The following is a 13,531-nucleotide window of genomic DNA, read 5'->3' as shown; positions in this document are numbered from 1 at the left end:
CTTAGTAAGAAGACAATAATTTGTTTTGAGACATCAGATAGAATCTAATTTCCTTATTTTTATATCAAAATAATAATAATAAAAAAAAAGGTTTTGTGTTTTTGAGGCAGGTTGGTTTGATATCTTAAGATTAGTTTGCTGACATGATTTTAGTTGCATTGTGCTAATTGGTATTCATGGAGTGCACCAGGCAAGGTACAACAAAATGAACAACAGAAAGTATCCCCACACACTCACCCTATTAAGCTATCCTTCCTCTTTTACCAATGAACAGACCCCTAAGCTTGAATTATTTTTGTTATACAAAAAAAAAAAAAAAAAAAAAAAAAATATATATATATATATATATATATATATATATATATATATATATATATATATATATATATTTATATATATATATATATTTATATATATTGGGTAGGGCGTGTTTTCAGTGTCAAACAATTATTAGCGAATATGATGAAGAAATTTGTTTGGATTTACCGTCTATGGGATTTACATTTTAACAAACTATTTTGTTTAACAGAAAAACTATGACAGCGCGGAGGCCTTATATTTGTGAAGCCTGGCCTAGTTAAAAACGATGTTTATAGACAACAAGTCTCTCGTCTATTAGCCACAACCTCAATTTGACAGTGAGCTTCAATCCTTCCTGCAACTTTTCAATCTGCATCAAAAGTTACAACTCGACCTGACGAGTGCGCCATTACGTCATCCTACCCAGTGCGCGAGAGCGAGCGAGAGAAAGAGAGAGAGACGTCGAAAAAATACTGTCCCACCAACCTCCGCCCAACGGTCAGTCATGCCACACTCTGGATTTTACTGTCAAGCCTCCTAAAAGAGAGCTGAACTTGACCTGTCCGTCGTGTTGAACGTGGAAGCGATAAACGCCGACACTTCCGCGGTTCAGAGGCTCTGTTTGCTGGCGAGTGTGTGTATGTATGGGAGTGAACTGGAGAACGCGAGGAGAAGAAGAGAAGGTAAGCACGCAGCGAGCTAGCGAAAATGTATACACCTCAAACAGTCGTGTGTTTCTTTTAGCCACTACAAAGACATGCTGTCGTGTTTTTACGGAGGAGCGAGCAGAGAGCGCGTGTTTGTGTGCTCGTGTTGTCGTGGAGTGCCAGTTTGCCGGGAGTTTGACACACATACACACACACACATACACATCTGCAGCAGTTCTGGCCTCAAGATGGATCAGGCCGACACAAGAGTCACTCACAGCCACGCAGAAGAGCTTACCATGAGTGTTTGGGATGTAAAGTCTATTAGTTTAATGCGATTTATTGTTTAACTGGTGTATGTTATGCAGGGACGTAGCTAGCTGCGACTTAGCTTTGCTGTGATGGAGCGACTGCAGCCTGGCAGCAGAATGACATGACTTAAAAACGTGGTAAATCTACTCTTGACATGCTGTGGATTTATATTTAGTGTTCGTGGATTGGCTTAATATATCAGTGTATATTCTGTAAGGGGGCAACTTGTATCTGAATGAGGTCAATGACACTGCTGTGATGCATGAACTGAAGGATGTGTTGACATTCTGCAGGTCAAGAGATGCACTGTAATTCAACTACGATTCATATCTTTAGGCCATTTAGTTGCTTATTCACCTAACATTGAAAGTTGAAGTACATCTAAAACAATCACCTGTAATAAGTTAGCTTTTCATTAAGAAAGATTTGTATGATTTCCTGTTATTTACATTTTCAGTCCAATATTACATTATTGGTTCATCATTGGATAAATTATTTGCCCTCCTGTTTATTTTTTCCGCATTTTTTGTTTAGCGGAGAATATTTTTTCAACACAATTCTAAACATAATAGTTTTAATTACTCATTTCTAATGACTGGTTTATTTTATCTTTGCCATGATGACAGTAAATAATATTTGACTAGATTTTTTTTCAAGTCACTTCTATACAGCTTAAAGTAAAACAAATAAGACTTTTTCCAGAAGAAAAAAAAAATCAGACATACTGTGATCATTTCCTTGCTCTGTTAAACATCATTTGGGAAATATTTACCAAAGAAAAAAAAATTAAAGTGGGCTAATAATACTGACTTGAACTGTATGTGTGTCAGCAGCACTCAGCAGGTATTTTTGTATGTGTTTGTTTTGTGAGAAAGTTAATAGCAGGATGCCCTTAAGCAGCTATTTCTTGTACATTTATATTCATTTTTCAGGATGATACTAGAAAGTTCTGAGGAAATCGCATTGCACTTTGGGCACTCAAAGTTTCATTGGATTCTGCAGCGATTATCATATGACATTATGCTCTACTTCATCTTTAAACAAAAAAAAAAATAAAAGTCATAAAAAAATAGCTCAGGGAAAAATAATTAATCTAATTAAAAATTAGTTTTGCCACCATTTAAAGGGCACCTATGATGAAAATCAGCTTCTGTAAGCTGTTTGGACAGAACTATCTGTTTGTGTGTCCACTGTCATGTTGGAGTAATAGAAACCCAACAAGTCTCATTTTTAAAATTTCCTGATGTTAAAATAGGACCCAGATCCCAGTGATTTTGAGGCTCAACGTGACATAGGAGTGCGGTTTCCATGTGCACCGAATTAATTGACAGCATACGTTTCTATAATACATGTATAGACATGTCCACAGAACATTTGTTTGCAAATAAACTGGGATAAAATATTTGTTCCAACTCTTTAATTTTTGTATTAAGTTTAAAAGTTTTTAATACAGAGCATGTTTGTAATAAAGACAGTAAAATTGATATGTAGTTCTTAACCGCTATAATCACTGCGGCCACGTGGTGTTAGTAAACACACACATATATATGTATGTGTGTGTACTGCTTCTATGAGTGACTTGCAGCGACAAGTGACAACAGACATCCTAAGTTTCCAGGAAATTTCGGGAGTCACCCCCAAATGCATAAAGACTCCTGGATGCCTGCAAACGAATGATAATCTCCCGGAAATCGTTTTTCTTTTGCCCGGTCCTCAAGTTCTTTGCACAGTTCAGATTTGCACAGTTGCACAGTTCACACTCTTCAGATACGTTGCGCACCCCTGCCCCGCTCTTCAGATATGTCGCCCTCCACCCCTCAATCTCCCTTAAATCATCCCTGTCTTCACTGGAAATCACTTTTCCTTACTTGGGATGTCTGCGACAAGCGACCATTCATTTCAATAAAGAGCAAGCGACCTCCATCTACATGAGCAACAGCGACCGTTGGTGACAAAGTGGGTGTGTCAAGCTCAACTTTATGCAAATGAAGAGTGACTTGCTTGAGTGACAGCCAATAGGAGCACCAGAGAAGCTCACGTGATCCTCTCTCAGCTTCGGCAGAAGCATGTTGTATTCTCCATGCTGTAGACCTACACAGACCTGCGTTTGCCTGAAGATAAATAGCCGCAATGACAGAGAACACATTTTTTCTTGATCATCTTTGTAGTTAAGCGTTTTATGTACTGATTCCGTTTATATTTTGTGTATTTTCTGAACAACGTTTACTTTCAGTGGCACGCAAACTCATTTGCTCTCTGTGAATATTACCACAAACGTTATAAGCAATCTCAAGGTGGGAACACCCACAATTGTTTTAATCGCCACCCAGAGCAACATGCAGCTACAGAGTCGCTGCTAGTGTGAATAAGGCATGAGACTCATCATTTCAGAAAGGCTTGAATAAACTCCACCACAAATACATGAAATAAACTTACTTAGTATTTTTGACTTATGAGCTGTTTATTTGACTAATGAGATCTTTATCTGACATAACGCATGGTGAGAAGCAGACACGCATGTGGGAAGGGTGGGCAGGGAGAACCAGCTCATTTGCATTTAAAGCCACAGGCTTCAAAAACACCTACAATGTATTCAGACACCTAAATGAGTAGATTCTGAAGGCTATAGTAAATGATCTGATGGGAACACATTTTATGCCAAAACATACTTTTATTTTGAATGTGATTAATCATGATTAATCTTTGCCCAGCACTAAATAAAATACATTCAGTGTGTAAAGTTATTCGGTCTACACCACATTTCTGTAACACTGAATTACAGAAAGTTCATGAAAGTCCACTGAAGTATTTTTTTTCATTCTTCTGCTGGACATGTGGCTTCACTTAGTACAGATTCACCGGTCAGAGTTCACTGAGCAAGATAACTTTCTACTAGGGATGTAACGGTATCAGAATTTCACGGTACGGTAATACCTCGGTATGAATGTCACGGTACGGTATTTATTGAATCATTTACAGGAAAAAACAAAACTTATGAAAATACTCCAAAAAAGTGCCAAAAGTGTCAATGACATACAAATTAGCCATCTATCTGTAAGCTTTGAAACAGGAACTTCAATTTTAATAACAAAAAAAATATTAAACCATGTAAAAAATAAAGTTTCAATTTAGTATTGTTGAAAACTCATCACATTCAACATTTAATCACACTCAGCCCATCTACCCAGATGAGAGCTCTGCTAGTCGGACTTCTCATCAAGCATCTCCCGCTGGATCTAATCTCACTATATTTATTAAACGGGATATTTCATTCATCTTGTTGTCTTTATCTAACGACTTATTCCCTGACTTTGGGCATTGGAATCTATTACTTGTTCTCACGTGTTTTGGCTGAGCGCAAAGATAAGTTAATGATTAATGTAAGCACGTACATTCTGTATATTGACTGATCGCTTGCCTTTATTTCCTATAATGTATAAACTTATTGTATGTTATACTTTTAAAATGGCCATTATCGATTCTTAAAACTGATACTCAGCAAAAGAGAGGCTGTGTTTCGTATTTTCACTGAAATTGAAAGGAGACTGTTGTTATCGGCTCCGTTTTGTTATAAATATCCACACAGTGAAGATGACGCTCATATATGCAGCACGACACTGAGCATTTCTGCTGTCTGTTAAGTTGCTAATATTAAAATGAAAATAGGCAGTTCCTTAAATCATGTTTACATTTTATTGTTGACAAAGTGAAACAACGAAGCCAGGGTGATGTGAATGAAGTTATAAAGTACACTGTTCCCTTTGAAGATTTACCCGTGTCCTCGGTATAGTCTGCTTTTCCATATCAAACTGAGAAGAAGAGACTGCAGCCTTGATCAAACTTGCGAAGTCTGAACTTACACGGAGATAATGCAGGACTGAACTGTGCGTGTTAGGCTACTTAATATTCAGGAAAAGCCCCAATCAGAGAGGCGAATGTCTGCAGCCACGCTTCCGTTTTCAGATCTCTCCGTTTTCCATCATCCACACTGAGACGGAGCAGCAGCGTTTCAGAATGAAAACGGCCTCTCCAGCCGTGAAACCGTAAGTTTTACTGGATAGCAAAACTTATGCGTTTTCAAACTAAAACGCATTAGTGTTAACGGGGCCTTAGAGTTTTCCAGCTCTTTTCATCCCCACTTCTAGCAGCACACTCCATTTCCGCATTACTAGATCTGTAGCGACAACAGACCGCAAGGGATGATGTTCAAGCATGGGCTGATGGCAATTGTAGTTTTCGCTATCTCCCGTTCGCTTCATTCGCCTGAGCAAATTTTCTCAGAAGACCTATAGTTTTACCGAGTCATGCGACTTCGGTAATATCGAAAAAAATTAATATTGCGGTATGACGGTATTTACAATACCGTTACATCCCTACTTTCTACCTTTTTAAAACGTATGCATGGCAGTCAACGGAGTGATATGTTTAGTGACCATGCCTTCACTCTTCAAAATTGTAATGGATTTTTAACCTTCATCTTTGACTAAACAAGCAGTTTTTTATATATATACATCTCTGGTTGTCTTTCAGGATCTAGAAGATTAATTTGATTGTAAAGACTGATGTTGCATCTGAAATCGAACGCTTCCCTAGTGTATAGTATGAGAAAACAGTACATAAGCAGTGTAGTGTCCCTTTAGTGTTAGAAAAACAGTAGTCAAGTACCCGGATGACTTTCTACATCCAGCAAGATTCTGAAGTGCAAATCCAGTGGAGACTTTACTATCTTATAAGGCCACATGTTACAATTTATTAATGGAAGAAAAGCAATGCAAATAGGTCATATGATTAGGACAACATGACAGATGTAGTGTGGCCAAATTCCATTCATACTACCCTCATAACGGCCGTGAATTAAAATGTTGTACTTACTAAAGTAAAGTGATTACAGACATGACACATTGCACTTACAGCACGTTACTTATAACTAGGCCCACACGGAATCTGCACATGCAGAAATCTGCAGATTTTAAAGACCATTTTTAGGGCAAAACCCACCCATTAAGATATGAAGAATTTTTTTTTTTGTAATCAATCACTTATGTCAGTAAGATCACAAGTGGACACTGCTACAGTCAACAGTTTGTACATTCACAGTACATGTAAACGATCATGTGAAAGTGATGGAGTGAATGTAAGATGGATGCCACTCGTCAAATCCTGACCACAAACACATGTACACATATTAAAATCAAGTATAAACTAAATGAATGCATCTTGCCTGACCCATTTTACTGAAAACAGGTTCATAGTTACATGCAGAGACTCTGTACCACTTATGGATCTAAAGTAATTAATTCTAATGCTTTGATCCTATCTCTCCATGAACATCCTCCTATTTTCCGTGTTTGTCAGGATATGGTTTGGTCGTAATGGTCAGGGATGCATTGATAAATGGTCTTTTCTCTCAAATGGGGGAACATGGCCCTGAAACAGCTCTTAAGCAGAGATAAAAATTTAGGCTAGTGGTCCTGTCGGCTACACCATGCTAAAAACAAGCCAGGCCATTTTGACTGTGATTTAGCACAGCATGGCCTAGCAGCATGACTGTAATTCAGGCTGGGCACAAGCTGACTCATGTACCGCTGAGAGCCGTACGGTGTGTGCATCGTGTTGCTCAAGCTTTTTCATGTCGTACAGCATCATTGGATCAGTCTGGTGTATTTGCTAGAGCACAGTTGTATGTTATGATAAGAGGGGCTTGAGACATTTAATGCTTGCATTTAGAAAGTTGACTGTAAATGTCTTTGTGATTTGTGAGCTGCATTTGTCCAAATAAGAAATGCATGCAGGAACTTGAATTGTGGTTTCGTCTGAAATATCTGGAACATCCAGTTTGTGTTGCAAAGTATATCACTGAAAAACCAATGCTTTTCTTAGAAGTCTTTGTTTTATTTTTAGTCCAAATAGATAAATAATTCTTGATTTCTAGAAGCATTTTCTAGTCAAATAAAAATATTATCTTTATGTTTTCCTTAAAACAAGAAAAATATTCTTTCAATAGGTTAAAATAATCTTGTTTTCCATTAAAATATTCTAATTTATATTTATTATTCGAAAATATAAAAAAAAATCATTTTTTTAATATTAAATATTTTGAAATAATATACTTATACTTACCATATTAACAAATGTTTTAAGGGAAAAACTCTGTTCTGACTGATTATTTCTAAAAATAGAGTAGAACTTTTCACTTGTCTAGGAAATGTTTCTTAATTTAAGAGTTAGAAAAATGTAAAAGTAATTAGGGCTGCACTATATTGGGAAAATCGGACATTGCGATATTTTATTTTGCTGCGATATGAATATAATTTCGCCAGATCATTTGAAGATATTTAAAAGGATTTCTTTATTTTAGATTGACTGGGAGGATCAAGTTTTTTTCTATGCTTTGCATCAGCATAATATATATATAAAATTGCAACATATATAAATATGACGGAGCAAAAATAAAATGTTGTTTTTGGGAGTGTAACAGTATTCATTCATTCATTTATTCATTTTCATTTGCTTTTCCGGGGCCGGGTCGCGGGGGCAGCAGTCTTAGGTGAGAACCCCAGACTTCCCTCTCCCCAGACACTTCCTCCAGCTCTTCCGGGGGATCCCAAGGTGTTCACAGGCCAACTGAGAGACATAGTCCCTCCAGTGTGTTCTCGGTCTTCCCTGAGGCCTCCTCCTGGTGTGACATGCCTGGATGACCTCCCTAAGTAGATGTCCAGTAGGCATCAGAAACTGATGCCCAAGCCACCTCAGCTGACTTTCGATGTGCAGCGGCTCTACTTCAAGCTCCTCCCGGTTGACAGAGCTCCTCGGCCTATCTATAAGAGTGCACCCTGCCACCCTGCAAAGAAAACTAAGTTCGGTCACTTGTATCTGAGATCTTGTCCTTTTAGTCATGACCCAAAGCTCAAGACCATAGGTGAGAGTAGGAATGTAGATTGACCGGTAAATTGAGAGCCTTGCCTTTTGGCTCAGCTCCTTCTTTCCCACAACGGACAGTTACATCGACCGCATTACTGCTGCCGCTGCACCAGTCCGCCTGACAATCTCATGTTCCATCCTTCCGTCACTCGTGAACAAAACCCCAAGATACTTAAACTCCTCCACCTGGGGTAAGGACTTTTGTTCAACCTGGAGATAGTAAACCACCTGTTTTCGGTGGAGCACCCTGGCCTCGTATTTGGAGGTGCTGATTCTCATCCCAGACGCGTCACACTCGGCAGCAAACCACCCCAGTGCAGATAAAGCCAACAGAACAACATGATCTGGGAATAAGAGAGGAAATACTGGGATCCCCGAACCGGACCCCCTCTAGCCCAATGCTGTGCATAGAAATTCTGTTCATAAATATTCTGAACAGAATTGGTGACAAAGGCCAGCCCAGTCCAGCAATGCACTGGAAACAAGTCTGACTTATTGCCGTCAATGCAAACCAAACCCCTACATTTTCATACAGGGACAAGACAAGCCTTAACAGAGCGCAGGGTTCTGTGGGATAAAACAGGCACTCACATACGAGCTCTAGTCCGTGCTGTTATGGTGCTTATAAGGGGTTTTTGAACCACACTTAGTCTGGCCTGTCACCTACGAACTTTTTGCCTTTTGGAGATATTACCATGGGCATTAGCCCCTAACAATCGAACTCTGGTCACCATGTGTCAATGCACAACCACTACGCCATTGACTTCTATGTATATTTTATATAAGCATTTTAAAATATCTTAAACAATCTATGATTGCAATGTGACTATTGTGGATACACGCATTGCAATATCGATACTCAAACGATACATTGTTTAGCCCTACAAGAAATAAGAAAAAAATCAAAGAAAAGCATTTTCTAACTTATGATTTTCTTCCAACATTGTTGATGTCTCATTGCACAAGTTTTTCAAATAACTGATATGACAGTAATGCTATCTGCCTGTCAGTCAGGTCATTTTGGTTTGTGCTGCCCAAACCAAGCAAGAGAAGCAGTGAGCGGTACATGCTCAAGCAAAGTTGTCTAATTGCTGTTTACATAGCCAATAAATAAATAAATATATATATATATATATATATATATATATATATATATATATATATATATATATATATATATATATATATATATATATATATATGTTTAATTTAGCCAGCTGATTTGCCTTTCTCATTATTTTTTTACTTTAAACCTAGGAGCTTTTCTAGTGGATCACACTGGAAGTCTTAACTGCATTCAAGCTGATTTTTGTCAGAAATTTGACAAGCTCTGCTGATCTTGTCACTCTAAATTTGCTTTCACCTCAAGACCAACAGAGGTGCTAGATTACATGTAAGTGTTACATTATTAGTTATACACAGTAACAAACTTTTTAATTATATGAAGTTTCTTATTCTTTTGTCAGTTCATGTAGTCTGTTTTAGGTTACTTATTTTAATCCCACATACTGTTATGCCATGTTCCTGCTTCATTACGGGATTGGATTATTGGGCCTGCTTTAAACAGATAATGTTTAGTCATGGTGAAATTGGATCTGATGGCTTTAAGGAGGCAGCTTAATGATTCTAAAGCTCCAGCTCACCGTTGAAGCTTTTCTTTAATGTGTGAGACGTTAGCTTTGTCTTTTATTGATGTGAAAGTTGTCTAAATGCAGCTTGGGTTTATTTATGATTCACAGAGGGATTTTGCTTTTCCTTTTTGATCTTGAACATTTTATAATAGAAGTTGCGAATAACTTTGGGATTTTTTCTGTTGCATAAAAAAATGACAGCAGCAAGGAGGAGGATCTGTTGGAAAGACTGAATCCCACTAGAGAACCTGTTTACATGTAGGATATTTTCTGATATTTGAAGATGCAGTGCTTGCTGCGGTGTAGCATCTTTTGCTCTCAGAAGGGGAAGAGTGAAGACATGAAAGGAAAACAGGAAATTTAGAGCCCACAGTGAGTTTGTTAAATAATAATACACAAGGAAGAAAAAAATCTTTGAAATATAGGTTTTTTGCGTCAGTGTTTGAGGGATTACTTGGAAGTAAAGTGAAGCAGGGACTAGGGCATGTCCAATGACGCAATCTGCCTCATCGGCTTGAGGCTGTCTTTACTAGACTCATCAGAGGTAAAAATGCATTTGTCCTTTTGTCTGAACTAGTGAAATGCATGTTGTATAGAATACATACATTGGTGCATTCATTTAATTAAAATGATGGCATACATTTTATCAGTTATAATTTATCAGTTATTCAACCGATTTTTAGCATTTGTGTATTTAATCGCTTGGATAAATATCACCACAGCTGTTGAGCGTCTGGTTGCCTGTTTTTTTTTTTTTTGGTTTCTCCATCTGTGACTTTCGGAAAACTGAATTCAGTCCCCCATGTTGAATTGCCAATTATTACTTCAGCTCACTTGGAGTGTCTGCTCAACTTGGTGAGCTTGAGCAAAGTAAAAAACGGAGGTCATAACAGCATGCACATGACAACAAGGGGAAAACTGTAAAGAAGCGCTGTTTATTTGCAGTTTAACAATCTGCAGTTCTTGAACATCTGTTTATCCGTTTTGGCTTACTGGCACCTGCTGGTGTGGATGGTTATTCCACAGGTGCAGATCATGTTGGTTGGCTGTTACTTGCAGCGAGTGGAGCAACACAGCCTAATACCACAGTCAGGTTTTGGCATCTTGGTGTGCCATGACCTTAAAAGCACAAATGTCATTCTTGCTATTGCATAAAATTTGCAGGTTTGAATTGCATTAATCCTTGTGTGCTTGTGGTGTAACACATCACAAATTTCATGGTTCGGATTACACTACAGTTTTTGAGTCATGGATTGGAACATTGAATCAGCGAAAAAGGGAGGAGACGATGTCATTTGTTATTTATACAAAAATATTTTTGCAAAAATCATTGGCTTTAACAAATATAACTTAGAACCTGTAATTTTTATAATAAAAAAAAAAGAATCAGCTGAAAAAAAAGAAAATATTAAATAGGAAATGTGATCTTTGCTACTGTTGCTGATAATGCTAAATAACCATAACCATACAAATATTATCATTTATCATTCATGTTGTGCAGGTTTGAATTAAGATCACGATCTTTGAATGTCACTGTATGCGTTATTGCTGGCTAAACAGTGAAAGAAAACACCTTTAATGAATAACCTAAGAAAGCATTTAGGTCCCACCACAACTTTTTTCGTCATCATTATATTTTACAGGGAAGCTAAAATGCTTTCATACACGTGCTTTAAATGACGCCGGAGGCGATCTCTTTGCAATTGTTATAAATGTTGAATTAACTTACAAGTTCAACAAAATTATTAATCTTTGTGTCACTTGCATTTCGAACTGTGGGTTTTGATTCGTACAGATCACAGATTAATCTTTACACCTCTTTTGTGTGATGTTGGGGATGTTTTCGTCCACTCTGTTGTGATTTTGAGTCTTAATTTGACCAGAACTTACTCTGCAATTCAGATCAAGGAATGATTATAGTTGACCTCTTATTTTGACACATATTTTGAAAAAATCCATTGAAAATTGTAAAAAAAAATTCAACAACACACTGACTCTGGGCAAATGTAATACACTTTCTTTATGTTTGGTGCTGCTTTTGCCCCATTGAGTTCCATTAAAAGCCTTGACGGCATTTAATCATGCATTCTTGATTGTCCCTTGTTTATTCTTTTGGGAATAGCTAATATGTTTTTTGTATTTACTGTTGACAGTGAAAAAATGTCATTATAAATGGAAGTCTATGAGGCACAAACAGCCACAAACATAACAAAAGGGTAGTAAATTTGAACAGTAAACTAGGGTTAAAGCAAGCATTAGCAGTTTGTGTAACAGCACGCATTCTTTGTGCACATGCTGTTGCAAAGAAAATAATTTATGTGAACTTGTACTAGACTAATGTGGAGACTAATACACAGGTGTCAAACTCAGTTCCTGGAGGGCTGCAGCTCTGCACAGTTTAGTTTCAACCCTAAATAAACACACTTGATCAAACTAATTGAGCCCTTCAAGCTTGTTTTAAACGTACAGGTAAGTGTGTTGGAACAGGGTTGGGACTAAACTGTGCAGGGCTGCGGCCCTCCAGGAACTGAGCTTGACACCCCTGGACTAAAATATTCATCTGAAGATATGGAATATCTTAGAATGCTACACACAACAGTGCATTTGGATCACTCTGATGATCTGACTGTCCGAATGGCAGTATCGAAACCACTACTGATTTGAGTGGGGGTGTAACGGATCATGGTTAATCCGTGATCCGTATGGATCACAGCCCACAGTTCAGAACGCATGTGACCCGCGAATTGATAACTTTTTTTTTTTACTTGTAGGTTAATCCAGCATTTCCAACAATTACAGAGAGATTGTTTTCACACCTTTTCAGTTCTTACAAACAGTTAAATAACACAGAAGTACTGGGAGAACAGTTTATAGTTCAGATATAAACACTGATGTTTATGGTAAAGATTAAAAGCACCATTTAATGAAACTTGACACTGACTGGTGAATGTTTGACGTTGGTGAAAGATGATCAAAATGATGTCCCTGAATATGTTTTCAAACAGGATCTACCTATAACTCAGCAAGATGTTTTATGTATGAATTGTTGAGTCATTAATGGAAAATAAATATGTTGTACAAGATGTATTGGATAGATTTCTATATTTAGCATTATCAGCAACAGTAGCAAAGATGATTTATCATATTGAATATTTTGCTTTTTTTTTGCAGCTGGTTCTTTTTTCTTAAAATTACAGGTTCTAAGTTCTGTTTGTTAAACCAATGGTTTTTGCAATAATATTTTTGTATAAATGGAAAGCAAATGACATTTGTCTCCTCTGTTTTAAATGAAAAATTATAATCTGAAAAATGATTCGAAAAATGGTCCGATCTGTGACTCAGAAACCGTAGTGTGATCAGAACTATGAGATTTGTGATCCGTTACACCACTAGATTTGAGTATGAGAATGATGGATCCCTAGTGCATACAGTCCAAACCATCTTAAACATAAAAAAGTGCTTGAAATGTAGCACGTCTAAGGGTGTCACGATTTCGATTTTAATCGAAAATCGATCGAAATTTATGCTCGATTTCGATTATCGAATCAAAAAATAGAATCGTCGATGCTGCCACGCCCCCATGTCACGTCAGCTTGGCTTGCCAAGCGGGAAAAAACACGCTTGTTGAAGTGCTTGTTAAACTGTGCAGACGCAGGAGACCCATCGACAGAGCTTAAACCTTCAGGGCTCGACAATAAGGACTGCCCGATAGCCCGGAGC

The 13,531-nt window shown here is 37.6% G+C and overlaps 1 protein-coding gene across 1 annotated transcript in view; it reads left to right on the top strand.

Annotated features, from left to right (window-relative positions):
* Window positions 1-775: 775 nt before the first annotated feature.
* mapk9 (mitogen-activated protein kinase 9) overlaps window positions 776-13,531 on the top strand; it is a 35,479-nt gene continuing 22,723 nt past the window's right edge. Inside the window, exon 1 of the mRNA XM_001919653.8 lies at window positions 776-983. The gene's annotated coding sequence lies outside the window, so the exon portion shown is untranslated. The remainder of the gene's footprint in view (window positions 984-13,531) is intronic.

The sequence above is a fragment of the Danio rerio genome, chromosome 21 (genome assembly GCF_049306965.1).
Source record: "Danio rerio strain Tuebingen ecotype United States chromosome 21, GRCz12tu, whole genome shotgun sequence".
NCBI classification, from domain to species: Eukaryota; Metazoa; Chordata; class Actinopteri; order Cypriniformes; family Danionidae; genus Danio; species Danio rerio.
Note: the sequence above shows the minus strand (reverse complement) of the source record. Positions and strands in the feature narration are given on the sequence as shown.